General features: G+C 40.0%; 1 long non-coding RNA gene across 1 annotated transcript; it reads right to left on the bottom strand.

Annotated features, from left to right (window-relative positions):
• Nucleotides 1-4,594: 4,594 nt before the first annotated feature.
• Nucleotides 4,595-6,873, bottom strand: LOC105353993. The gene is made up of 2 exons (XR_908693.2): nucleotides 4,919-6,873; nucleotides 4,595-4,832 (listed from the first exon to the last, which is right to left on the bottom strand). It is a non-coding gene; the product is annotated as an uncharacterized LOC105353993 (long non-coding RNA).
• Nucleotides 6,874-7,211: the final 338 nt, after the last annotated feature.

The following is a 7,211-nucleotide window of genomic DNA, read 5'->3' as shown; positions in this document are numbered from 1 at the left end:
GGCCCAAAGACAGACTGTTTGGTTGGATCAGATTTGTACTCTTGACCAACAGACTGGCAGACATTCTTATTGAACTATTGAGCAACAGCAATCCCCAGCTTCTTCTGGCTTACTAGGCCAACATCTGGCACTGATGATCAAGAATGACTCAGAATTAGTGACCAGGAAAGTTTTCTTGCCACTAGACGATTCTGCAGTTGTTTCTAAGCCAGTTAATTTAAAATCTGTTCTGCTGTGGAGCAGAAAAGACATATTTCTTGGTAACAGAGACTTTGAATCATGTTTTTTCAGTTTTTTTTACGTGTCAAAAACACAGAGCAGAAGCTTTGTGCAGTGTAATTGGGTTTAGCTGAGTTTCTGCATCTTTTGAGACGGCTACCTGTAATTATAATCTATCTCACTCTCTTAGAGGACTTTGAGCTGAAAGGAGCATACGTTCTATTTAATAGCAGATTCACATCTTTATTGATCTAGCACTTTAAGATTTCAAATACCATCTGTTCAGCATGTTTGACTTTGATTATATGTGGCAACTCCCAGGTTAGCCCAATTCAAGAATTTCATTATCTACTAGTAAAGCTAAAGAAAAATTTGGTGAAGGATAGTAGAAAGGCAATTGAAAGATTTTACTCTTTTTTTCCCCAAAGTGGCCTGCTAAATTGTGTGGCAAATTAGAGCTGTTTTCAATTTTCCTTTACTTTATCACCAAATCAACCCAAACACATCACGAGTAAGCTAGCTGTCATCAAAAACATGCATAAAAGTTCTTCCACTTATTTTATCGTCTTTACAAGCAATCTTACCGTCTTGACTGAGCCAAACAAATTAAATTTGAGAGGATGTGAGGGCTCTTCCTGCCTCTGTATCCAAACAACTTCAAGCTTAATAAAATCTGGCAGCTTGCCTGTTTCTGCTGCTTGAATTTGTCCAAGGAAAGCTATTTTATTAAATATGCCAGGCACACTTTACATGAGCGAAGTTACAGTGACAAAAACAACATCAAAAAGCATTTGACTTTAGCAAGCATCACTTTTTTTATTTGGTTTTTTTTTTTGACAAATCTGTAAAACATGTTTTTAACTATGTTTTTCTTAGGTATCCAAAACAGTACTAGTTTTCATCACACACCACAACCCAGAGATGGAGCTAGAACATTTTTAAGGGAGGGACAGCTACAAAAGAAAGGATCAAAATACCATGCTTTCACTGATTTGCAGTTTGCGGCAACCCCTAAGGGGGCATGCTGAAAGGAGAAAAAAAAAATAGACTTTACTTTGACAACATTTTATCGTTATACAGTGCTTTAGAATGTAGAGTGCATAACCCTTGTGCTGTCTTAGATGACCCCACCCTTGCATTGATGTGTTCTCCCAACCATGACAAAGGTGGATGAAGGTGGAAAGATTTCATGTAATCCATGGACACCAATGAGGTTCACAAATCATTGAAGAAAAAAGGTTCAGAGCACTGTCTAGTCTAGTGGGTCTAGATGACCCAACTCCCAATGTTAAAGTGCCTAGGATAGCACAAGGGTTATAGTAAAAAAAACTAAGGGGAAACCATGTTAAATCTGGTTAAATCCTGGTTATTCTTGGTCCTTCTTTATGAAAATGTGGATGTTTTGTACTTCCATTTCGATGTGAATATGTATCAAAGCAGGCAGAAAAACCAGTGGTGATTACCCTCCAAATTTTTACCGACTCTGCAGGATCTTGTCATGCTCTGAATATTCAGAGTATAATAATTATAATAATGATAATGACAATAATAATAATAATGATGGAGTGGATTTTGCGCCGCTTTTTCAAACGCTCAAAGCACTTAAAACATGTATCCATTCATTCACTCTTCTTTCATACTCGGTGATAGTAACTGACAGAGGTGTGGCTGCCAGTAGGCACCTATGGACCTTCTGACCATCAACTGGACTTTCATACGCATTCACACACCAGTGGTGGTACACTGGAGGCAGGGAGGGGGAAGTACCTTGCTCAAGGACACAATGACATTTGGCTGTGGGGGGGCAGGGGGACAATCCTCCAACCCTATATAGTTCAGCAGCAGCAGAAGGTCCCTCACTGCAGCTGTTACAGACTCTGTGGGCTTTGCACTTTGTCTGTCTGTGTAAATGAGTGAACAGTAAATCCAGGTTAAATCATGCAATCATCCAGAAGTGCAGAAAAATGTTCAGACTAATTGACCAATTCATAGTGATCACATCGAATTAACTTAAAGTCCTATTAGCAGCAGGAAGATGTAATTTCATGCTGCTGGACACTGTATTTTTGTGGCCAATCAGGTAAAGCCATCATTTCCTATTATAACTTTGCTTAGAAAAAGAAAAAAGCAGCTCCTGAGGAAAACTGACACTAAAATGAGCCGACTTGCATATTTATGTTTGTGTGAAAAAACACACTGTGCACAGGAGGTCAGTGCCTCAGGTTGATGTTCATACAGTCACAGCTGGTGTTGTATCACAGATTTCTGCACACAGATAAAGGCATGTTAGGTGAGGAGTATGGTGGCCCTGAAGTGCAAATCCCACCAACAAATCATTATAAGGTTTAAATGATGGACAAACACCATCATTCAATCAGCGATGTACCACCAGTTCCGCAAAAAAGAAACATTTTGGATAAGAAAAATAATTTCAAGAAATCAAAATTAAATGATAAAAAATAAACCAAAAGTACAAAGCAGATGTTTTTGCATTGAGTGATTTATCAATGTAATTTGTACTTCAGGGCCACCGTAGTTGTCTGCAGACATCTAAAAAAATGTTGGGACACGGATTAAATATGAAGCATGCTCTACTGAGTAAATGCTATTTATATAAAAATTCACCATACATGCTTCAGTTAAAATGAAAATGCCAACACTGACCTTCACAACATTCTATGAATCCCTTCAACAACATTATTTATTATATAAATCAAAGTAAGCCATAGAAACAACATGTGTTTTTACCTCTTTTTTGTGGCTCAGAACAGCAAAATTGTCATCGGCATCTAGGTCCTCTTGCCAAATTAACCCTTGTACTATCCTAGGTACTTTAACATTGGGAGTTGGGTCATCTAGACCCACTAGACAGTGCTCTGAACCCTTTTTCTTCAATGATTTGTGATCTTCACCAGTGTCCATGGATTACATGAAATCTTTCCACCTTTATCCACCTTTGTCATGGTAGGGAGAACACATCAATGTATGGGGGGGGGGGGGGAATCTAAGATAGCACAAGGGTTAAAAGGTTTTACAATAGTTATAAATCTGTGATATTCCACATTAGTTTGAGTCAAATAAGCCGCATGTAGATTTTCTGGCATTCCCCAAAGGCTGATTATGACAGTGAGTGTGTCATTCAGACATGCATATTCTGTTCAAGGAAGCTGGTACTTCAGACCACAGTTTTGTTCCAGGATCCAGGATATGATCTTCAAAAGAGTTTCTGTCTTGCTCTGTTCTGCAGGCGGAATCACTTGCTGAATTTATAAAATGCTCTTATTAGCTATGACCCGCCGTCTTCTGTGGTTTTTGCCCCTTTTATTCTGCATGACAGCGAATGTCATCAATACTGGACCATGAGAGGAGGGTGACCCTGTGACCCTCTGGCACATCACTGCAGAAGATTTTCCCCCTAAGGTTGCTTCATCCATCCAGTGAGCTGTGACATCTAACAAACTGTGCTGGTGCACTGTCCAACAATCCATCATGGTGGCAACATGACTGACTTTAATGAGGTATGACATCAAGGTCTTCCTCTCTGATGGACAGTGTCCTTTATTCACAGACTGGGACCAGAAATGAACTTTTATGATGCAATTAAGCAAAATTTCAATTTAAAAATTCTTTTGGATTTTCATTGCAAAGTAAAAAGCTTTAATTCATTTGATTAGGAGAATAATAAGCAATTGTGCTTCCAAAAAGGATTGTACAACTTTAACAGTTTTCTTAAATCAACTTTAAATCCATAATTGGTTGTAAATTCCTTTATATAAGCATTAACTGTTTGACTAAGAAGCGACATAGAGACCAGACATGTAACACGCAATTTACATAAACGGAATTTTCCTTAAGAATTGGATTGAAAGTAAGACAGTTGTACTACATACATTAAAATTCACACTGAAATTGCAATGTTATGGAAATAACCTTTGACCAGATTCATAATTTGTAAGTGGTCAAATGCTACAGAAAACGTTGGAAAATTAGTAAGCAACATATAGTAAATCATGCTTATTGGTTACTTGAAGTGGTACTGCCACCTAAAAGGTCATCATGAAAATAATTATACAATTGTTGCCTTTGAGAGAAATAAAAGTCAGGAAACTAACAGTCACCTGCAAAAGGACCTGGCTGCAGACAACAAGATGGTCCCCAGTCATTAGCCAAAATCAGAAGTCGGGAACTGGAAGCTTGCGTCCTGTGCCCCCCCTCCCCATTTTATATGCAAAAAATACTCTTTTTTTTTTTTGGGGGGGGGTCAAAAAAGACAAATGTAGCTGGCGACCCCTAAAAGTTTATTGTTTTTGTCATGTTCTGCTTGGCGAGACAGACCCAGATCATAAAACCTGGAAAGAAACACAGGAAAGTTGGATGGAAGTTAAATGGATTTATTTTCCTGGACGTGAATCCGAGGGTGAGTAAGTTGATGATTGTATGCTGGCGAGATGAGACTGGTGTGGCGACCGGGAGTACTGGCTTGAAGTTGTGGCGTGGCTTGGGAATCTTGACTTGGGCTGGAGTCATGGCGTGGATTGAGGCTAGGATTGCGGATGAGGAATGGACTGCTCATACATGGAAAGACCCAGGAGGACAGCTCTTGGTGATTGGTCCTGTAGATGAGGCAGAGGAGGGAGGTTAGAAGATAAGCAAGAGTACGGGAACATAGTAGGCACAACTTGAGTGACCAGGTAAGCACCATAAGAGGCAACGAACTGCCGATGAATGCTGGGACTGGATCTCCTTATGAAGGCAGGTGGATGATGAGGTGAGCGTCCACAGCTGGATCCAATCAGGGAAGCAGAGCAGAGTGGGGAGGGGAGGACAGACTGACAGAGGCACCATGACAGTTTCCCCCCCCATTTTAAGCTTTAAACATTTAACACCAGAGATGTCTCCATCAAAACCTACAGTTCTCTTTGACACAACGCAACTCCTTACGCGATCAACGGAAATCTTCTAATCAGCGAGCTTGTGGCCCGTCAACTGAAGTACCTGCTACTTTTTCAAACACCATTTTTTTTATCTCCTTCTGATTTATAACGATTTGAATAAATAAACACTCAGAAACACTGTTTTAATCTTAAATTTTTTTATATATGTTCTCCATCATGAGAAAAAAGCTAGACAAGCATGTTAAAAAGAGTAATTTCTTGGAGTGAGTCTTAGAAGCTGACTGAGCAAAGGCGAGTAAGCAACTATCCTGCAGTAAGAATCTCCTGCTGCAATGGAAGAGAATCTTTACCATGGGTCTTCTACAAATCTTCAGAACAGGAAACCATTCCAGGCCACAGCAGCACCTCAGGTTGTGTATTGATAATATATAATATAAACCGATTTCTATCCCACAGTTAGTAATTGCATTTTAGAGTAAAGCTGGGCTATGGACAGTGTTTTGTTCTGCAAAGTTCTCTTCCTGGTTCTGCAAAAAATCTCTGTAAAAAGGAACATCTTTGAATGGAATTAGGTTAACGGTAGATGGGTTGGATAGAGTGAATTTAAATAGAATACAATTCTAATTTAATTGAACCTAATTTAGTAGATCTTTTTTTCTTGCTTCAATTTTATGACCCTTAGCTACTGAGTAGTTATTGCTATAAAAAAACACAACAGAACCTAACTGAGTAAACTTAAAACATGATCCTTTGGTCGATGAACCCCCTGAGATTTTTTTGAGAAGGGACTGGGCTTATGCTGCCCGTGTTTGTCTCTTGAGAGAGATGGTTATGAGTAATGATTGCTCATGAGAAGTTGACATGATGAACTGCAGCAGCTGTCAATCAGCAGGGGCTCCAGCTGTGTGTTTTTGTAAGAACCCTGGAGGAGGTGATAGAATAAAGAGAAAGATAATCCAGCCACCTTTTTTTGGAGTGCTCCTTCACTTTCCAAGCTGGGGGACACATAGTACCCTGGGGAGGCTAGACAAAGGCATACGTGTATAATAGAAAGACAAAGCACATCAAAGCAAAAATAAAGCAGAGAAGATGGAGAGAGGTGAAACATAACAGAGGCAGAGGAGTCATCGGAAGGTTCCTCTGAGCTGTCAGTCACAGCAAAAAAAGCAGAGCGCTCTCTGAAACCACCTGCAGAGTGAGAGGAGAATGGAAATGAGGAGCAACTGCCTCTTGGCAAAACAAATCCCTCTAAATCTCTAAAATCACATTATTTAATTTCAGCGATGCATTAATGTTTAATGCAATGCAGGTGAACCTCAGGCAGACAGAAAGAAAACATGGACATGTGGAAACTAATCCTAAAATCAAAAAAAGTGCTTAATGGGAAAGAACTTGGATGTACTATGTTTTGGTTAAGGAGGGACAATGCAGTAATCATATCCAAATAGGAACTGAAATGGATAATCTTTGTTTGGCTTTGATATACAATCATCATTTGTCTGCATGTCAAGGTCATAATTTGTAAACTCATATGAAGTTCAAATTCATGGCTTATGATAAATGGTTTATACTTGTATAGTGCTTTTCTACCTTATTTAAGGTCCGAAGCGCTTCAGTCACATGTTCTATTCACCCTACATACAAATATGGGGGCAGAGCTGTCATGCAAGAGACTAACCAGACAACAGCTTACTCTAAGGGTTATCTGGGTTAATATCCACATCTAGTACCTTTTATTAGCGAATTCACCACTGTTAAACCGCTTGCTGTTCACTTTCTCATTTTGCTAAATAGACCACTTCTCTTTACCTAAACACCGCTAGCCTTAGCTTAAAACCTAGCATGGCCACCACTCCTTCCGCCCCTCCTCCTCTCTCCTGCCCCATGTGCCATATGTTTAGTGATGATCCTGCCTCATTTAGTGAAAATAGCGGTAGGTGTGTTAAGTGTAGTCTTGTGTTAGACTTGGAGGCCAGGCTGGAGCAGTTAGAAGCGCGGCTCAGCACAGTGGAAGCTAAGCCGGCTAGCCAGGTCGTTACTCGTAGCGCGGGCCGCGCTACCAGGGCTAACTTAGCTAGCACCCCAGCGCCCTCCCAA

Source organism: Oryzias latipes, chromosome 4 (genome assembly GCF_002234675.1).
Source record: "Oryzias latipes chromosome 4, ASM223467v1".
Classification (NCBI taxonomy): domain Eukaryota; kingdom Metazoa; phylum Chordata; class Actinopteri; order Beloniformes; family Adrianichthyidae; genus Oryzias; species Oryzias latipes.
Note: the sequence above shows the minus strand (reverse complement) of the source record. Positions and strands in the feature narration are given on the sequence as shown.